This window comes from Phragmites australis, chromosome 6, assembly GCF_958298935.1.
Source record: "Phragmites australis chromosome 6, lpPhrAust1.1, whole genome shotgun sequence".
Taxonomy (NCBI): Eukaryota; Viridiplantae; Streptophyta; class Magnoliopsida; order Poales; family Poaceae; genus Phragmites; species Phragmites australis.
In genome coordinates, this window is record NC_084926.1 from 26,310,483 (window position 1) to 26,331,775 (window position 21,293).

At 50.4% G+C, this 21,293-nt stretch overlaps 1 pseudogene; it reads left to right on the plus strand.

The window, feature by feature from the left end:
• LOC133923098 (pathogenesis-related thaumatin-like protein 3.5) overlaps positions 1-21,293 on the plus strand; it is a 61,469-nt pseudogene that overhangs the window by 36,168 nt on the left and 4,008 nt on the right.

Below are 21,293 nucleotides of genomic sequence, written 5' to 3' on the forward strand. Positions count from 1 at the left end.
CCGACCTTCCTTCCCCGAGAGTGAAGTCGCCCCGACCACTCATCGCACGAGTAGTGGGACCAACCGAGCGTTCAGCCCCCGAGCCCTCGCGAGTCCGCAGCTGCTAAGTCAAGAGACAAAGGCACGAACTTTCCTTACTCGGGAGATAAGTCAATCCAGCGCGGAGCACGCCACGACCAGTGAACACTTTTCCACTCTGCGACCTCTCAAACAAGCAGGCCGGAGACACATGCAGGCAGAAATGCGACCAAGAGTCCCCACGGTTTGGTGGTGCCCGGGGTAGGACTGACCAGACCGAGCACCGACAGCCCGCCCCTGGAGTCTAGGCGGTCCCGACCACTCTTTGCTCAAGTGGTAGGATTACCTGAGAACCTCAGAGACTCGGTAGTGCCCGGGGTACTGCCAAGCCAGCCGAACACCACATCCACCATAAGGGACTTCGGTCAGCCATCACCGTCCGTACGGTACACCTGACTACTGTTTGTTTCTGTTGTTCCGGAAAAAGCGAGCACGTGGGCAGGGTTTTGTGAGCGAGGAGGCCATCTCACCGAGCAGATTAGAATGTGAGGGTCCCGAGGATAACTCGGGAACAATGGTTTACTGCGTAAGTAAGAATGGAAATTCATATGACTTTAGTCATTCACCGGACAGCTGTCAGCCTTTCGGTCGACCGATCCAGGAGGTGTACGCGCCCCGAGCTCAGGGTACCCGGGAACTTGGTTCCCTCGCACGGAGTGCCCGAGCACTGGAAAGCATGTGAGAGAGCCAGGGGCTAGGTGGTCCCAACCACTCATGCTCGAGTTGTAGGATTACTCGAGGACCCCATAGGCTTGAGCAGCGCCCGGGGCACTGAGGCCCTTGCGGTCGGGCTGCTTTATTCTTGGTTGTTGATCTATAATCTTAAGAAAATAGGAAAAGACTCTTTGTGTGGTGCGCTCTGTTAGTGCGGTACTCATTATAGACTGCTCTCATTTTTGACCCGAGACCTCTCGAATACCCGGACCGGTGAAGTATACAGACAGAGGCATATCCAAGAGGTCCAATGGTTCGATGGCGCCCGGGATAGGACTGGCCAGACCGAGCACCGACAGCCCGCCCATGGGGTCTAGGCGGTCCTGACCACTCTTTGCTCAAGTGGTAGGATTACCCGAGAACCCCAGAGGCTCGGTGATGCTTGGGGCACTGCCACGCAGCCGGACACCATAGCCTACCAAAACAAACTTAGGTCAGCAGCAATTGCTTGCGCGCATACCGACCGGGATTCATTTTTATCAACAGGAAAAATGAGAGAGCGCGTTTTTCTCACACAATCGAGCATCTCACCAAACAGATTAAACATATGGATTCCAGAGAAATAACTTGAAATAAGGAGTATATATTGATAATTTTGTACATAAGTGGTAACTTACATAGTTGGTGGCAGCCCCCGGCCAACTTGGGCGGGGGGGAACCCCAGCCTGGTTGTTCCGAGCACAAACATGTCTGCCTAGGGATAAACTTGCACAGATGCTCAATGTTCCACGCATTTGGGAGCGGCTACCCATCCTCCGCAGCCAGCCTGAACGAGCCTTGTCACGGGACACCGATCACGGTGAAGGGTCCTTCCCACGTAGTGGACAGTTTATTCTTTCCATCGTGCGATTGAGCGCGTCGGAGAACTAGATCCCCAACCTCGAGTGACCGGGTCCGGATGTGATGCTGATGATAGCACCGCAAGCTCTGCTAGTATCTGGCTTCTCGGACGGTGGTACATCGCCGGCGCTCCTCCAAATAGTCGACGTCGTCGCGCCTTCTTTGTTCTTGTTCGCCTTTAGAGTAGGCATTCACCCGAGGGGAGCCAAGAGTGAGCTCAGAGGGGAGGATCGCCTCGGCGCCGTAGACAAGGAAGAATGGAGTCTCCTCAGTGGCGCGGCTTGGCGTGGTCCGGTTGGCCCATAACACAGCAGGCAGCTCGTCAATCCACCCTTTCCCGTGCTTTGCGAGCACGTCGTAGGTCTGGGTTTTGAGCTCCTTCAGTATCCCAGCATTTGCACGCTTGACCTGCCCATTGCTCCGAGGATGAGCGATAGAGGCGAAGCAGAGCTTGATGCCGAGGTCCTCGCAGTAGTCCCCGAACAGGGAACTTGTGAACTGAGTGCCATTATTAGTGATGATTCTGTTCAGGACGCCGAAGCGACTTGTGATATCACGGATGAATTGAAGCACCGTGTTCTTGGTAACCTTGATAACTGGGACCGCCTCCGGCCACATGGTGAACTTGTCGATGGCGACGTAGAGGTACACATAGCCCCCGATTGCTCAGGGGAATGGACCCAGGATGTCTAGCCCCTAGACCGCGAAGGGTCATGATAGGGGTATGGTATGAAGAGCCTGAGCGGGCTGGTGAATCTGCTTTGCATGGAACTGGAACACCCTGCAGCACCGAACCAACTCGGAAGCGTCCTGGAGAGCTGTAGGCCAGTCAAAACCTTGCCGAAAGGCCTTCCCGACTAGCGTGCGGAACGATGCATGGCCACCGCACTCGCCCTCATGGATCTCAGTGAGAAGCTCACCGCCTTCTGCCCGAGTGATGCATTTCAGGAGGACACCGTCCGTGCCGTATCGATAGAGATCCCCATCTACTATGGCATAGTGTTTGGATTGCTGTGCAATCCTCTCGGCAGATGCATCATCCCCGGGAAGGATATTTTCTTTCAAGTACCCTCGGATCTCGTCGATCCACAAGGCATCTTGAGAAGAACCGGCAAGCGCAGCGCACTCACCGGGCGGCGGCACCCTGATGGGATTTCCCACTGAGGGCGCCGCCTGGGTTCCCTCAACTAGGCTCGAGGGTTCCCCTTCATCCTGGTCGGCATGCAGGATGGAAGGCCGTGTGAGCCTTTCTTCAAAGGCTCCAGCAGGGACGAGCGCCCGGGAAGAAGCCTGGTGAGAGAGGTCATCGGCCAGAGTGTTGTCACGGCGAGATATCTACCACAGCTCCAGGCTGTCAAAGTGCCTCTCCAGCCTCCTATCTTCCGCCACGTACACCGCATTCTGAGGATCCATGCACTGGTATTCTTTGGACACTTGGTTGACCACAAGCTAGGAGTCTCCCTTGACCAGCAAGCGACAAATCCCAAGGCCCACCGCGGCCCAGAGGCCAGCAATGAGGCCCTCATATTCCGCCATACTGTTGGTTGCTCGGAAATGCAGCTGCACGACGTACCAAAGTACTTCACCCGTTGGGGAGGTGAGAACCACTCCAGCCCCCGCGCCTTTCAGCGTGAGGGAGCCGTTGAAGTGCATAACCCAGTACCCGGGCACATCGTGCCCGGGATATGCGAAAATTTCTTCATGGTCGATCTTGGGGACGGGCATCCACTCTTCCACAAAGTCAGACAAGGCCTGGCTCTTGATCGCCTGGCAGCTGACAAAGTGCAGATCGAACTCCGCCAGCTCCACTCCCCACTTCTCGGTTCTGGAGGATCGGCCCCAGTGGATATGTGGTAACCACCGAGACCTTGTGCGCCTGGAAGTAGTGGCGCAGCTTCCTGGAAGCGAGGAGCACGGCATAGAGCAGCTTCTGGGCTTGGGGGTACCTTGTCTTGGCGTCTCGGAGGACTTCACTGATGAAGTACACCGGTCACTGTACGCGGCGGGCCCAAACTAAGGCTTCGCCCGAGGGCTTGTCACAGCCCCCAAGCTCAACGCAGTGTTCGGGATCGGCCGAGTGCTTGGGCTCGACTCCCTGGTCGGGAGGAGCCAAGTGCTCGGGCTCGACTCCCTGGCTGGGAGGAGTCTCGAGAACTGGAGACTACTTAGGGGCGGGCGGGAGCTGGGACCCAGCACCTTGCCCCGAGCACTCATCACGCTGTACCACCAGTACCATTTTCACGACCTGGGGAGTGGCCGAGATGTAGAGCAATAAAGGTTCGCCCTCGAAGGGGGCCACCAGTACGGATGGTGAGGTGAGATACTTCTTCAAATCTTGGAAGGCCTGCTCGGCCTCCGGTATCCAGTTAAAGTGACCAGTCTTCTTCAGGAGTTTGAAGAGAGGGAGCCCCTGCTCCCCGAGCTTGGAGATGAAGCGCTCCAGGGACGCCATGCAGCCAGCGAGACGCTGGACTTCCTTGAGTCAAGCCAAGGGTCGCATCTGTTTGATGGCCCAGATCTTCTCTGGATTGGCCTCGATTCCTCGACTAGAGACCAAGAAACTAAGGAGCTTGCCCACGGGCACCCCGAAGACGCACTTCTCAGGGTTGAGCATCAAGCGGGTAGTGCGGAGACTGTTGAAAGTCTCAGCCAAATCTTCCAGCAAGGTGGCGCGGTCTCAGGACTTGACCACGAGATCGTCAATGTAAGCCTCGACGTTGTGGCCAACCTGCGAATCAAGGATAATGCGCACGGCCCGCTGGAAAGATGACCCAGTGTTGCGCAAACCAAATGGCATTGACACATAACAATAAGTCCCCACCGGAGTGGTAAAAGAAGTTTTTTCCTCGTCCTGTCTGGCCATGCAGATTTGGTGATAACCAGAATTTGCATCTAAAAAACAAAAAAGATCGCACCCCACAGTGGCATCTACAATTTGATCAATGCGGGGTAAAGGAAAAAGATCTTTCAGACAAGCCTTGTTTAAGTCGGTGTAGTCGACACACATGTGTAGCTTGCCGTTGGCCTTCGGGACGATGACTGGGTTTGCCAGCCACTCTGGGTGGAGGACCCCTCAGATGAAGCCAGCATCAAGGAGCTTACTGACTTGCTCCCAGATGAATTCCTGGCACTCGGGCGCCTGTCGCCGGACCTTCTGCCTCACCGGTCGTGCATCGGGGCGCACAACAAGGTGGTGCTCAATCACCTCCCTAGGGATCCTGGGCATATCGAATGGCTGCCATGCAAACACATCGACGTTAGCCCAGAGGAAGGTGATGAGAGCACTTTCCTATTTGCCGCCCAGGTTACCGCCGATTCGGACGACCTGGGAAGCGTCTACGCCCACCACGACCTCCTTTGTAGGAACGGAGGCGTCGGCGGTGAGTCGGGGTTTGGATGAAGAGGGTCCCAGGCCCCCTGGGTGTCCTTCAACCTCGGCCTGAGCAGAGACCAAGGCCGAGTAAAGCTACTCGGTGTAGGAGACGGCACTACCGGTCTCGGCAGGCACAGAAATGGGGCCTGCAGGGCCCAGCATCTTAACCATGAGGTAGGCATAGTGAGTGACCACCATGAACCGAGCGAGCGTCGAACGCCCGAGGATGACGTTGTAGGGGAGAGGGACTTCTGCAACATCGAAGATGACGTTCTCCGTCCGAAAATTGTCCCGGCTCCCAAATGTTACGGGCAGCTCGACCTGCCCGAGGGGCAGGGTATGCCCTGGTGTCACCCCATAGAAGGGGAGCGACAGCTTTAGGCGTCTAGAAGGCACCTGCAGCTTCTCGAAGACCTCCTGGGAGAGGAGGTTTAGGCCTGCACCCCCGTCGATTAGCACTCTGCTGACCCTTTACTTTGCAGATGGTGGGGGACACTACCAGGGGTAGTCACCCCACACCTGCAGTACTCGCAGGGCGATCCGCCAGGCTGAACGTGATCGGGGTATCCGACCACTTCAGGGGCCTTGCGGCCTCCGTGCTCGGGGTTGCCAAGCACACCTCGCGCCGCATGGTCTTCACGTAGCAGCGGGAGGATGGCGTGTACGCGCCTCTGTCAATGAAGGCGACGGTGTGCTCGGGCTCCTGGAACCCGAGCTCTTGGTTCTCGAGGGCGGCTCTGTCGCTGTTGTCCCTTCGGCGCTCTTCGCGGTCCTTCTGGCGCCGTTCGATGAGGCCTTTGACCGAGCGGCACTCCGTGAGGTCATGTCACTCAGTCTGGTGGATCTGGCACCACTTTCCCGGCTCAGGCCTCGCGGGAACGGGAGCCCTTGGGGGAGCAGGAGCCCTCGCGGGAGCCGGAGCCCTTGCGGGAGCGGGTCTTCTGTCGGCGGCTGCTTGGCGCGTCGACCGGCGGTCAGGGCCCTCTGCCGGCCTACGGGCAGGGGCCTTGGCCGGCACGGTAGGGGCAGCATTGTGCCTTCTTCTCTTTTTCTTTTTCCACCTATCAAAGCGGGAAGAACCTGGTTGGTCGGCAGTAGGTTGCTCAGGGCGCGGGACATGCCACGCCCGAGCCTCTGCCGCCTTTGCGCACTTGTTGTCCAAGGCAAAGAATTCTGCAGTGGTCTCGACCTCGTGCGTCCCTAGCTTCTCGAGCATCCGCTCATTGCGGACTCCCTACCGGAATGCGACAATGATGGCGTGGGGTGTTATCCGCGGAATTGTGTTATGGACCTGGCTGAAGTGCTCTATGAAGCACCGCAGCGTCTCCCCCTCCTGTTGTTTTATGGCGTGGAGGTCGCACTCCAGGCCGGGGCGCGTGAACGTGCCCTGAAATTTAGCCACAAACTAGTGGCAAAGATCATCCCAGGAACTAATAGATCCTGGGGGTAAGTTCATAAGCCAAGAACGGGCAGAGCCCCTCAAGGCTACATGGAAATAATTGGCCATCACCTTCTCACTGCCACCCGCCGCTTGGACGGTGGTGGTATAGATCTGGAGGAACTCGACGGGGTCGATGGACCCATCGTACTTCTCCCGCAGTTCTGGCCTGAACTTCGTGGGCTAGTTGACCCGACGGAGCTCACTGGTGAAGGCGCGGCAGCCTGTGCCGTACCCTGCAGCGCAGGAAACGCCTTTGGGAGGTGAATGCTGATGCGCTGGGGAGCCCCGGTGGTCATGGGCCGGCATAGAGAAAGCCTGGTCCTCTGCCTCGGCCTCGAGCCGGGACTCCCGATGGTGCTCGAGGGTGACGCGCACGTCTTCGGTGGCCCTCCGCTCGTTGAGGTCCAAGAGGAGGTCCTGAGCTCCGGTTGTGGCCAGGTGGGCAGCACTCCGCTTGGAGGCCCCCCGGCCAGTTCGGCCGCCACCTGAGGATGGATCGGCCTTGGTTGCGTCACGGTGGGAGGTGGCACGGGAGCTTTCGGCCAGCACCTACCGGTGAGCTGTGCCCACCAGAGAGGCCACCTCCTGAAGCCAGCGGCCTTCTGGGGTTTCCCCCGTAGCCTGGACAAGCGGGTGCCTGAGGAGTGCTTGCGCAGCAAGCAACGCGATTCCAGGACTGGCATCGTCGAAGGCGAGCCTATGCCGTAACAGCGCTCGGCGCTGTCCGGATGTGAATCTCGCGGCAGAAGTTTTCTGCCACCTGCTGAGGGTTAGGCAGCCCACCTGCGACGGCAGCAGCGGCCCTGCTGGGCCCAGCGCCATTGTCCCCATGAGAGCGGAGCGCTGTACGGGCGGACCGTGGCTGCTGCAATTGAGGAACAGCAGATACTAGGGCCTCCTGGGCAATGGGCTCCATTTCTTCACTGGAGCTGGAGCCGATGCGTTAGAGGCGATGTCCACCTGCCATCTTTTTCTGCAAGAAAACAAAACAGATTCAGGGATGCAACCCCCCTACCTGGCGCGCCAGCTGTCGGAGGGTGAACTCCTCAATCGGGGATCCGGAGGGACCCCCTTTGAGATTTGGCCTGGGGGATGATTCTGAACCCACTTCGTAGGTGAAATAAATGGGAGTAAATAAGATGCAGGTGGAATGGAATGATCGGATGCAGGAAGTAGTAAATACTCAGGGGATTTTTAGACAGGTTCGGGCTGCACTGAGCGTAACACCCTACTCCTATGTTTATGCTATAAATGCTCTGAGAATGTCTCTCTGAGTATCTACTGGGTTACAAGAATATTTGTCTAGTCTAGAGCTTCGTGCTCCTTGTTCTTCAGTTGATCTAGGCTTCTGTCTGGTGTTCTTGGAGACTTGTCCTTACCTTAGTCTGGACTCAACTCGTACTGAGCTGGATCCCTATCAAACTGGTTTTCTCCGGGGAGCCCGCCCCACCTATATACCTACCGGGGCAGTGGCGTGCCCAAAAAGGATGGCGCGAGTTCCAAGGTGCCATAAATGGAAAGCAACCATCATGGGCTGCGGCGCGAGGTGACGGGGAGGGTTGAAAACGTGCCCCCATCTGGTCTTGTTCGTCATCATGTCATTTTTCAACGGGCGCCGCAGGAAGGGCCCACCGGGCAGCCACCGAGCAGCCCGGCGTGCCCGCCCGGTCAGAACAGGTCTGACACAGCAGGGCAGCAGGCGGGACGCCTTGAGCTCTGCGATGTTATCCCGAGGCGCGCTGGATGACGCGCGATGGGACCCATGCATTAAATGTCCCCACGCCTCCCTGCCAGGCCGTGGCAGGGACTCACAGCAAGCGTGGGGGTGTCAGTTGGAAGTGATAGGCCACGCGTCCTATTAAATGCGGCATCGGGCCTCTCACCAGCTGACACCTCACCGTCGGACCTCTGTGGGGACCATCGGCGAAGGACTGCTCAGGCCCTCGGGGAACCGAGTGCTCGGGGGCCACTATTCGCAGCCCCGAGCATAATATTCCGGATATGCCCTTTCTTGGTCCTCGGGGAACTAAGTGCTCGGGGGCCACTATTCATAGCCCCGAGCACTCTCTCCCGGAACTGACTGTTCGGGTCCTCAGGGAACCGAGTGCTCGGGGGCCACTGCTCATGGCCCCGAGCACTCTCTCCCGGAACTGACTGTTCGGGTCCTCGGGGAACCGAGTGCTCGGGGGCCACTGCTCATAGCCCCGAGCACTCTCTCCAGGAACTTAGCTTTTCTTATCATTGGGGAACTTGGGTGCTCGGGGGGCCACTGTTCACAGTCCCGAGCAATCTCTTCCCGGTACTTGGTCTTCTAGGGGCATCGGGGAACCCGGGCACTCGGAGACCACCATTCGTGGCCCCGAGCACCCTCTCCCGGAACTTGGTCTTCTCGGACCTCGGGGAGACAACCCCCGAGGGAGGGTGCCACATGGCACTCTGCTGTTCTGGCCTTGGGACTCGTGGACCCCCGATTCCTGTGTCACCGACAGTGGTCCTAGACTCCTCCTCAAGAGACTACTTCTCAACAGTATCAAGTTGACTAGCAACTTGAGCATACAAAGGCTGAAGCTTGGCAAGTTCTGTCATAACCACCAAACAACTCTCACACTCTTCATCATCACTCCTAGACCTAAGCAGTGCAAGCTCAGAAGAAACAGACTCATACTTAGGCCTAAGCTCCTTCAACTCGCGCACAACTTTCTTAAGTAACCTGTCGTAGCTAATGAGAGCATCATTCAAGGTATCGACTTGGATGGAAAGCCGGTCATAGGAAGGTAATATCCCATAGGGTTCAAGCTTGGAGTCACTATCGTTGTTGTCGTCTGCCATGAAGCAGAGGCTGGTGAGATCCTTAGCTTTCCTCTTGCTTTTCACTTGGAGTTCATCCTCCTCAGAGCTCTCCCCTCGCTTGAAGAGGTGTCGATGTCGCTGAGAGCTGCCACAAATGCCCTAGAAGCTGCCTTGGCTGCCTTCTTGGCCATCTTGTCATGATTCTTCTTGAAGAAGGGTGTTTTGTTTTTCTTCTGTACTTATCGTAGTCGTGGTCGTAGTCTTCCTTCTTCTTGAGTAGGGCAGTCCACCTTGAAGTGGGTGGTGTCACCACACTCAAAGCAGGCACAAGAACTACCCTTCCTCCAGTCTCGGTTGTTGTAGAAGCGAGTGAATTTCTTCATGATCGGTGCAAGATCCTCATCATCAAGCACATCTACCTGCTCCTCTGTGATAGAGATCAAGGAAGACAACGCAAAACCACCAAATCCAGACTGGTTACCACCACTAGGTCCGAAAACCAACTCCAGGCTGGTTAGCATCACTAAGTCCAAAAACCAACACCATGTTGTGAGACAGGGGGTTTCCGAGACCAATCCAAACCGTCTTGCCTATCTCAGTGGACTTGAGCTTGCTGAAGAGTTCATCATAAGTCAACATGTCGTAACTTGATGACTCTTCAATTTTTGAGATCTTCACTTCACATATGCTATGATCGAGAGCATAGAGAAGCTTGATCGCTCTCTCATGGTCACAATAGGGTAAAACACCAGTTGATCGAAGATTGTTAATAATTCCATCAAAATGAGCAAACATGGCATCCAAAGACTCTCCGAGGCCTTGCACAAACATTTGATATTCTTGGTTGTATGTGCTTTAGTGTCTGACCTTAATCTAATTAGTGCCTTCATGAAAGACACTCAGAGTAGTCCAGATCTCCTGGGCAGTATGGAGGTGTTGAACCCTGCCAAACACATTCCGACTCAGGCTTGTGAACAAAATATTTCTGGCCTTGTTGTTGGCCTCATACTATTCGATTTGAACCTAGGTCATACAAGTAGCAGGGATCTCGTAGTTGGAATCAACTACCTCCCAAAGTTTACTTTCTTGGTTTAATAGATAAGCCTCCATATGCACCTTCTAGTATGAAAAATCACGGCCATCAAATAGCGGAATCTTCCCACTTCTCACCATGTTGTCTACGAAACACAAAGCCAGTTAAGGTCAATAAGTGATCAAACTGGCTCTGATACAAATTGAAGGATCGAGAGTGGCAACTAGAGGAGGGTGAATATGCACCTCAATAATTTCTTACGAAATAGATGGCCTTCTCCTATTTTTAATCACCTAACGTAGCTTAAACCTTGAGCGAAAGCAAAATACTCAAAGAAACAAAGCAAGATGGGAAGTTTCAAGGAAATATGACTTCACAGATGGAATATGAATAATAGGTTCCATTCAAAACCATTATATATGTCTTTGTGCCTAAAAGCTCGCAACTTTAAAGATGGACGAAACAGAGACAAGATCACCAGGCAAGTAAACTCTCTAAGATGATGGTCTAGAGGCAAGAGAATTCAAAATCCCATCATAGATGCATGTGTCTGTGAATTCTATGCCTCTAACATCAAGAAAAACAACTTTCCAAGGTGTTGAAATTTCAGCTAAAAAAGAAAAACGAAAATCAACAACAAAATACCAAGAACTTGCAAACTTGTAAAGAAACCAATAGAAAGAAACTAGAAGTAGGAGAATTCAAGCATATGCGAAAACTTAAACTTCATTATACAAAGAGGTCATCCCTATTTTAGACGCATTACAAAGATTTATCTCTCAAAACTCTCACCTATTACACAGGCTAAGTACTCATCTTCCTCTCCTTTAAAACCCTAGCACAAGGCTCTCATATGGATGACACAAGTAGAGGACTTCCAAACCACCCATACCCCTATATTTATAGCCTAGAAAACTTGACTCATAAGTGTCATTGACTGTTCCTAAAATATCCCTCTTTGATAGTACACTCCTATCTACCACCGGGTATTTTGGTACATTTTCTCCTCCATCCATCGGACGACCGTGGCACCTTCACCACTTATCTTCACCTTGATGCAAGCTTGGTGATCATGCCATGTGGATCACCAATCCTCCCACGGTTTTAAGGTCAAACCATGAAACCCTAGCACGCTTCACAAAGCGTGACTAGTCACCACTTGCTTCCACCTGAAGCAAGTGCTCCGATGATGACATGTGTCCTCCATCTTGCGATCTTGTCTGTCGGCAAGTCTCTTCCGCTCTCGATCCCTCGCGCCGTCTTGTCACTTGTATCGGTATTCCTTTCGCTTGACTTCGTCAGCATACCGCCTTTATCAACCTTCATCTCTTACCTTGCTTAACCTCCACGTGTACCGTTAGAATCATCCTTTTCTCCGCCTAGCCTCCTTGATCGTCTGGCACCAAGCACCCCGCTTAGCCCGAATCACCCGCCGTCGACCACCAAGTTGCATCCATCACCTGCACACCATGAGACCAGCAAACATGTATCTTCAGAACCATAGAACATCATCACATGTTTGTTCAAATTTAAATCAAATTGAAAATATTAGACGTAACAAAAATATGAACACCAGATGGTCCGGCATTCACATCAGTGCAACACCGGACCATCCGGTGAGTACAACTCCACTGGAACCCAGTTGGAATTCCTCTCTGAAAAAATTAGACCGGTAATCATAAAATCCCAACATCGGACAATCCGGTGAACACCTTAACATTTGCCTCAGAACTGAAAGGTTCTGATGATATTATCTGGTGTTCACACACTTATCACTAGACCATCCAATGAGTACATCATCACTGGATCTTAGCTTTCTAACCTCTTTGGAAATCTTTGTCCGGTGAAACCTCTGGTGATCTCCCGTGCACACACTAGACCATCCATGAGACTACCGTAGCAGACTTTCACATTTGCACCCTTCTCTGAAAAAATTAGTTCGGTGCTCACTCTCACCCACACCAAACTACGCTAAAAGGCTCCGGTGCTCACATCTAGCACACACCGAACTATCCGATAAGATCAAAAACCTTCATACCGAACTATCCGGTGAGTGTAAACTTATTACACCGAGACAACGATACAAACTCCAATTCTTTTCAACTTTAGTTAGACAAAATCAACATTACAGTATATAACCATACCTATACTAACCAACAAAAATCATATAACATCAACCACTCATCCCATAAGATAAACCAAACAACAACTCAACTTGATTTCTCGTCATGACGCCGGAGGGCACGGCCCCGGATGGCAACTGAATGATGGACCTGAACGGCACGTGCCCGGCTAATCTCTGAGTCACGTCGGCAGCTGTGTCCGGCGGTGACGGTGGCGGAGTGACGTGCAAGAGCGCGTGCGAGGCGTTCGGGTCAGTGCAGTACTGCTGCAGCGGCGAGTACGGGAACCCAACACGTGCAAGCCGTCGGCCTACTCGCGGTTCTTCAAGAACGCGTGCCCAAGAGCCTGCAGCTACGCGTACGATGACGCCACCTCCACCTTCGCCTGCACCGGCGGCGACACCACCTACACCATCACCTTCTGCCCAAGCACAGCCAGGTACGTACACATCAATTGTCACTCTTCAATAACTTGCCAATCATTTTTGTTGCGTGCACCGCGTGACGTGAAACGAAATATAATCGTATCAGATTTGTCGAGTGTTGATTAAGTTGAACATACGTAGCTTGGCAGGCCAACGAACGGAGTAGACAAATCGTGGCAAACCAAAAGAAAACGACAGATCCATTGAATACAAGAGAAAAAGGAAAGAGCCTTTTGACCTTTTGTCTCTAGCGATTGACCATACGTTTTTCATGAGCCAGAGATAAAGATATTTAAATGGACTGTGTCTATTAGGTCGGTCCGAGGTACGGTACTGTAGGTATGACCTAGGTACGGTACTACCTGAGTCGAGATGGGCCGAGCAGGCATGGCACGGCCCGGTTGAGTCGGGCTGGCACGGGCACGAGCACGGCCCAGCCCAAACCGGCACGGCACAGCACGACCGGGGCACGAGGCGGCCCAGGAGGCACGGCCGGGCCGGGCCGGCACGGCACGGCCCGGGCACGCGGCGCCCGCACGGCAAAGCCGGGCCGGTACGGCACGGCACAGCACGGGCACTTGACGGCTCAGCACGGCACAGCCGGTCCGGCACGGCACGTCCCACCGCGCCAGCTCGGCACACGGCGGTCCACGGCACCACCGGGCCGGCACGGCATGGCACGGCCCAATGCGCGGGGCATGGCCTAACCGGCACGCGGGGGCACGACAGGGCCCGTTTAACCTGTTAACTCGGTATTTTTGAATTTTATAGCCGTTTTGTGATCATTTGAGCTCCAAAAAATTCAAAAAAAATTGCAAAAATCACCATTTTTTACCTCTAAACAGAGGAGCACCCTGCCCTTCCATTCCACACCAGCAACACCATTTTCTTTCTTGTTTCCTCCTCTCATTCTTGTCTCAAGGTTCTTAAGAATTAGCAATAATTTGAAAAAATTAGTTTGAATTGTTGCAAAAAATTCCGAGCAATTCCAAAACCGTCATCCTGCTGACTTGCTGTCTTGAAGTTGAAGAAATCTTGGTGATTTTTTTGCATCGTTGTTGAGTCTTATTTTATTATTAGTTTTATTACTTGATTATTTCTAGCTCTGAATATTTACAATTTTTGTAGTGTCATTCGACATTGATCATGGATGCCGGTGATCATGATACATCCATAGATCATGATTTTTTTTCTCCAAGGACTCACAGGGGACTACGACCCCTTTGATACCAGTGTTGCAGGTGATGATGGATCCGACGGTGAACCTCCGGTTGGTTCACATGCAGGTGATGCAGCAGCAGTTCCATCGTCAGGCTCTACAAGTGTGCACACATTAGCAAGCACCGGGTTTAAAAGATCAAGAGCCGGTACTTCCGAAGTTTGGCAAGACTTTAAAAAGTTCTACAAAAAGGAAGATGGGGTAAGTGTCAGGTATGCTAGGTGTTATATTTGCAAACATGAATTATCTGCAAAGCCCTTGGGTGGAACGGGGCAGCCATGAAGCAGACGGTGTTGCAGTACAACCCCGACGACTCTGTTCATCATTGGGAGTACGACTCTGCCAATGCTCGAAAAGAGCTATGTCGCTTCATTGCAAGAGCGGATCTACCACTCAATATCAGTGTGTCTGCTGCATTTGAAGATTACATTAAGCGAGCTCATAATCCTAGGCTCACGCATGTTTCTAGACAGACAACTAGTAGAGATATGGTAAAATACTACAATGCATGTCGTAGCAAGCTTAAAGAAATGTTGCAAACATGTACATTTTCAGTTGCTTTAACCTCAGACATATGGGCAGGTAGGGCTAGAGAGGATTATTATCTTAGTGTGGTTGCTCATTTTTTAATAATGATTGGGAATTAGAAAAGAGAATAATAGGTTTTTGTTTGATTGACATCGCGCATAGCGGTGAAAATATTGCTGAAAAAATATCTCAAGTAGTTGCAGACTTTGGTCTCACGAATAAAATATTTTCTATCACTTTAGATAATGCCGGTGTAAATTCTAGAGCAATGGATATTCTTACTCCGTTGTTTAGTACCTATGCTGAATCTTTCTTGTTACATCAACATTGTGCTTGTCATATTATCAATCTTATAGTAAAATCCGGTTTGAAGAGGTGGTCGCAATACCTAGACGATTTTCGTACTGCAATATCTTTTGTGAACTCCTCTAACCAACGAATTGCAGCATATAAACAGTATTGTGTTGCAATGGGTGTGCGTCCACGTAAGTTTGCTCTGGACATGCCGGTGAGATGGAACTCTACTTTCTTGATACTTCAAAATATTATACCATATAAGAGCGCATTTGGTGTGTTTATTTACACACATTACCATCAGCATGGGGGTCAAACTTTACTCAAGAAAGCGCATTGGTATGTTGCTGAAAGGATACTGAAATTTCTTGATTTTTTTATGATTCAACTGTGAGTTTATCAGGAGTTTATTATCTAACATCTTGTTTAGTAGTGCATAATATTGTTGAAATTGCTACTCATTTAAACAACTATGAAAATGATAATCTTCTAAGAGATTGTGTAGTGCCTATGAAATCTAAATTCTTAAAGTATTGGAAAGAAATTCCTTTGTTATACGCATTTGCCTTTATGTTAGATCCTAGAGCTAAAATTGTAGCTTTCTGTAGAGTTCTCGCAATTGTAGGTGATGCTTTTGGCCACGACTATTCTAATTATTATACTAATGTTCGTTCTAAGTTATTCGAAGTTTATAGTAAATATGAAACAAAGTATGGCAGAGTTCGCCTGCAACGACCTCCACTAGCACCCACAACAAGTAAGAAGATGGCAACGTGGGGGAAATATTTGGTGCAGGTATTAAAAAGTTCAGAATCTTCGTCATGATCGTCTATGAGCACCGGAATTCCAACATCCGGAGGGGAGCTAACTACCTTCATCGACAGTGATGTTATCAGTCATGAACAAGAAAACTTCAACATACTGCAATGGTGGCATGAGCACAAGACAAATTATCCAGTGCTTTCACTGTTAGCGTGAGATTTGTTAACGGTTCCTGTATCTACAAAGATAATCGAAGAGAGAAGAGAGAAGAACAAATCTGTCAAGTGAGATGGTTGAAATACTCACCATAGTAAAGGATTGGGAACAAGCTGAAGCATGAATGCAACACACTGCAGAAAACACTGAGCTTGAAGAATCATTCTAAAATTTGTATCTAGATGCTGATGAGAACGTGTAATTTCAAATTTTCTAAGCTAGGTTGCAATCTTTTTTCCTTTTCTACAAAGGTTTTTAATGAGGCAACCTACCAATAAAGCTCATTTTTAGAATTAATCATGTGTCCTTATTATTTCAAAGTTTTTTTATTTTATTCATGTTTTTTGTTTATTTTTTTTAAAATAACCCCACGGCCCCACCCCCACCCACCTCTCCTCTCATCTTGGCCTATAAATACCATCTCAAACTCCATGTGATCTCATCGGCCACCCATCTCTCTTTTCCTAGTTTCTAGCCAAGTAGCCAGTAGCCACTTCACATAAAGAAATCAATTCCATATTTCAATTCATGGATCAAGACGTCGAGAACTCGCGTGTATGGTCATGGGTGTGGCAACATTTTGAAAAGGTCTTTAGAAAAATTAACGGAGAACAGGTAAGATTTGCTAAGTGTAATATATGCAGCAAAGAATTAGGTGCCAGATCTCCAAATGGAACGAGACACTTGAGGAAGTATATTAAATATTGCAAGCAAAATTCTGGGGTTTGTAATGAAACCATGTAATTTTCGAAGCATAATCATAGGTTGTACTCTTTTTTCCTTCTAGTAGAAAGGTTTTTAACGAGGCAACCAATTAATAAAGCTCTTATGTATTTATTTTCTATATTTTTATTTTTATTTTGAATTTTTTAGATATTATTTTTGATTTTTTCCTATTTTTGGAGTGCTGGCGGGCCGAGCGTGCCTCCACCGTGCCAACCGGGCCTGTCGTGCCTCCACCATGCCGACCTGGCCCGTCATGCCTCCACCGTGCCGGTCGGGCCCGTCGTGCCTCCACCGTGCCGGCCGGGCCCGTCGTGCCGAACGGGCCCGTCGTGCCGGCCGGACCCATCGCGCCGACCGTGCCGTGGGCCGGCCCGACACGGCACGGCGACAGCTGGGCTGTGCCATGGGCCGACGACTCGGCACGCGGGCTGGCACGGCATGGCCCATTACAGTAAATGGTCCAATCGTGCCGTGCCATTTTTGGGCCGTACCGAGCTGGGCCCGTGCCGGGCTGACCCGATTGGCAACACACAAATATATTCGCGGCACACCTAGCCTCCGGCCCACCCCTGAGCTACCCAGCCCAACCGCGTCCGTCAATTCGATGGCAAGAGCGCGATGACGCCGACTCGCTGTGGTACTCCACCACCAAAGAACGGGCGAATATGTGTGCGCTGCGTGCGGCCAGACCGAGAGTTTTTTTTATTTTTATATTTTTTTGGATTAAAAATTTAAATAAATAGATTCCCCGCAGGAGAATTTGCAAAACTAGGCACCTGCTACCCTCTCAGGGGGCTGCAGCCCTCTGAGAGGGCGGTTAGAGGACCTAACCGCCCCCTCAGGGGGCGGGTACAGCCTGCCTACCCGAGCCGCTCCCTTACCGGCCCCTGAGGGGGCGGGTAGGGGTCTTACCGCCCTCTCAAGGGGCGCTAAGGGGCCTCCCTGCCCGCCGTGCTGCGGTGCTCGTCCGGCCGCCCTCTCCTATAAATAGGCCAAAAATTAGGCCAAAAATTCATTATAATCCGAAAAAAAAAAGTTGAGAAAAGGGAGGAGAAGAGAGGATAGGAGAGGGGAGGAAGAGAGGTCGGCGAAGCCCTGCTGCATTTAGGCCGCGGATTTGAAGAATAATTTTGGGTAAGTCTTTTTTTCCTTTTTATTATTGTTAATTAGTGCAATAGTAGTATATGACATAGGTTTTAGACATGTATGACCTAGGGTTTAGAAAATTATCAAATTTATTTAGAAAATGGTACGATAGCAGTGCAATGTAGAATATTATTTTTAGTATATTATTTTTACTATATTGGGGTTGTACTTGTGGACATAGGAGGTAGCAGTATATGATAATTTGCGAACCTAGGATAGCATTTAGAAATTATTTTATCTGATAATTAGAAATATAGTTTATTGTCTTAACATTGGTTATGTTTGCGGGTGTTTCCACGGATGGCAGATAAATTAATTTTTCAGATATTATGGTGAGGGTGAAATTAGGTACGGTCCTAACGGTGTACATCTGTCTGGATTTCATCATGTCATGAAGGGGCTTAGTAAAGCTAATGAGAGGACCATTGTGGGTGTGTGCAAATGGCTCATGCGGTTTTTCCAACTGGATCCGCAGCAACATGAGCTGAAGTTGAAAGTTGTCCTCAGTCGTGCTAGTCATGGATACTTTGGTGAGCTTGTTCCCATCGAAGCCACATCAACTTGGAGGCAGTATATAGATATATGTTGTGAACGTGGCCTGCCACTTGTTTTGTTAGCTGAGGCATACCTGAAAGATCAAAATAAGGTGAACTCTGCGGAAGCAGTAGCAGGACCAAATAAGGCAGTGGAAGATGAATCAGAGGCAGCTAATGTCGGGTCCAGGGAGGAAGTTGGTGATGTTCCAAAGCTGCAACCGATGGGTGTAGCTGATGAAGGGGAGCACATCCCTAGCATCATTGAAGATATGGATTTGGAGGATGAAGAGTTAGAGGAAGGCCTTGCCGATAGGGATTCGTCTGACGAGGAGGGTAATGCTCCAGTTCCTGCAGAGTGGCGGGATCATGAATTTTTGAAGTTGGTGGTTAGCGAGGCTGACCGGACACCGTGGCAGTACCATGAGAATGAGGTGTCACAGGGTACTATGTACCCTACAAAAGAGACAGTTATTGATGCAGTGAAATTCTGGTCGTTGTCTCTTCGTAGGCAATTCAAAGTTGTTAAATCCAGTAAAAGGGAGTACGATGTGAAGTGCTTGGTGCCTCAGTGCCTTTGGCGGGTGCATGCATTCAGAGGGAAATTGGTAGACTACTGGCAATACTCAATAGTTAAGGAACATAATTGTCACATTGAGGAAATAGAGTTCGCCCATCGGAACCTGTCTTCTGCTTTCATAGCAAATGTTATGTACGGAGAGATTGTGGACAACCTAAGGTATGAGCCACGATCAATAATCCGTGCTATTGAGCAAAGGTTCCAGTACACAATAAACTATGCGAAGGCATGGAGAGCAAAACAAAAGGCTATTGAGATGAGGTTCAGAACATATGAAGATTCATATCAACATCTACCTCGTCAATTAACCATAATTTGTGGAAGAAATCCAGGCAGCTACTATGATATCAAGCATTACCCCTCTACTGATGTGGAGTACAGTAGAAAAAAAGTGTTACAGCGTGCTTTCTTTGCATTCACTGCAACTATCAAAGCATTTCGATATTGCCGACCCATCATATGCCTAGATGGAACATTCCTGACTGGGAAGTACAAAGGGCAGATTTTGTCTGCAATTGGGGTCGACGGTAAAACCAAGTACTGCCACTAGGGTTTGCTTTCGTGGAGAGTGAGAATGGGGACAGCTGGTATTGGTTCCTAGAGCGGGTTAAACATACAATTGTTCTTGACCGACCAGATATGTGTCTCATTCATGATAGACATGCGGGATTGTTGCAGGTTTTGCTGGATATGCAACATGGTAGCGTGCGACGGGGTGTAGCAGCACAGTGGCCCGACCTCAAAAGCAGGTGGTGCATGCGCCATATGGGTGCAAACTTCTACAGACAGTTTAAAAACAAAGAGTTAATAAAGCTTTTCAAGAAGTTGTGCAGTCAAAACCAGCAACGTAAGTTTAATGCACTATGGGCAAGACTTGATAAACTGAATCTAAAACAAACTGCAGAGGCTGCACCTAACGGTGATGAACCAATAGCTCTTGGACCTCTTCCAACTGATACTCCGCAGATTGTAAGGAGATCAGGCTCATCTATTAGGAGCTTCTCACAGTGGATATGTAATGAGCCAAATGAAAAATGGGCTCTGTTGTACAACAGTGGTGGTGCAAGGTACAGAGTAATGACTACAAATCTTGCAGAGGTTTATAACTGGGTCATGCGAGGAATGAGGTCCCTACCACTAGTTGGAATTGTAGAAGGTATTTTGCATTGGACCTGTAAGTACTTTATTGATCGGTATGTAGCTGCTAAGGTTGTAATGGAGGACAATCGTATGCTTTACGGACAGATGCTATGTGAGTACATGGAGAAGGCTAATAAGAGGGCCCACATGCATCGTGCAAATCAAGAGGGCACTGCGGAGCACAGGTTTAGTGTCCTGTGTCGGGATAAGGGTCGGAGGGGGGGTAGACGTGAGCGGCATGTTCAAGAGTGTGTGCTAAGGAGTGGGACATGCATCTGTAGTTGTCAGAAGCCACAATTACTCCACAAACCTTGTACACACGTCATAGATGCATGAGCAGAGCACCATATGCTTCCCAGGCAATATGTGTCAAAGTATTTTATGAAAGATCAAATATTCAACACCTGGAACCAGGAACTGTATGGTTACGGCATCGTTGACACTTTTACAAGTAATCCAGGGCCTGCAAGAATATATGTGCATGATTTGGAAAAGATGAAGAACGCACTGGGCCGAAGACAAACTCGTCGGATTTGCAATGATATGGATGAATCCGAGGCTGGCCCTAGGATGAAGTGATGCAGTCAGTGCAATGAAATAGGTCACACGTACAAGTATTGTCCCAAAAGTGCACCAGGCGATGCACCTGTTGTCTAGGTGAGTTTTATGTGCATTCTGCTCGTTTTGTACCATTTTAATATTCGTTAATGTTGCATATAGTGATATAATTAATTTGCATTCAAATTATATTATTACTGTATTTATTTAACAATGTATTAATGTACATGTCTTTCAAATGCAGATATGGTTGACCCTGCGGCCCCCGAGCTTTTAGACCCTGCCATGGACAAGAAGCATCGCAGCTTCTTATCCGCCGAGCACCAGACGGAGCTAGGAGTGTTTCGACCACGGGGCCCTGGAGAGCTGCTGACGATAGACGAGTGATGGAAGCACATGTACTTCGATAATTTGATACAAAATTGCCATATCACTGATGTTGTTCCATATTATTGATATACTGCAACACTTATAGGTTTGGCAGTGGCCGGACTCCTACCGCTTTGGCAGTTGGTCGAGGCCCGATCGACGGAGAACCTTGAGGTTGTGGCCCGTCGTTTCTACTTTGATCGGTCGCTGATAGCAGCACTGGTCGACCGATGGAGGCCGGAGACACATACGTTTCATCTCCCGTGCGGCGAGATGACCCCGACCTTGCAGAACGTAGCCTACCTCTTAGGCCTTCCTTGCGCGGGAGCTGCGGTTGGGGTCATCGATATGCAGGCTGACTGGATCAACGACATGCATCAGCGCTTTGGCCCGGTGGAGCGAAAG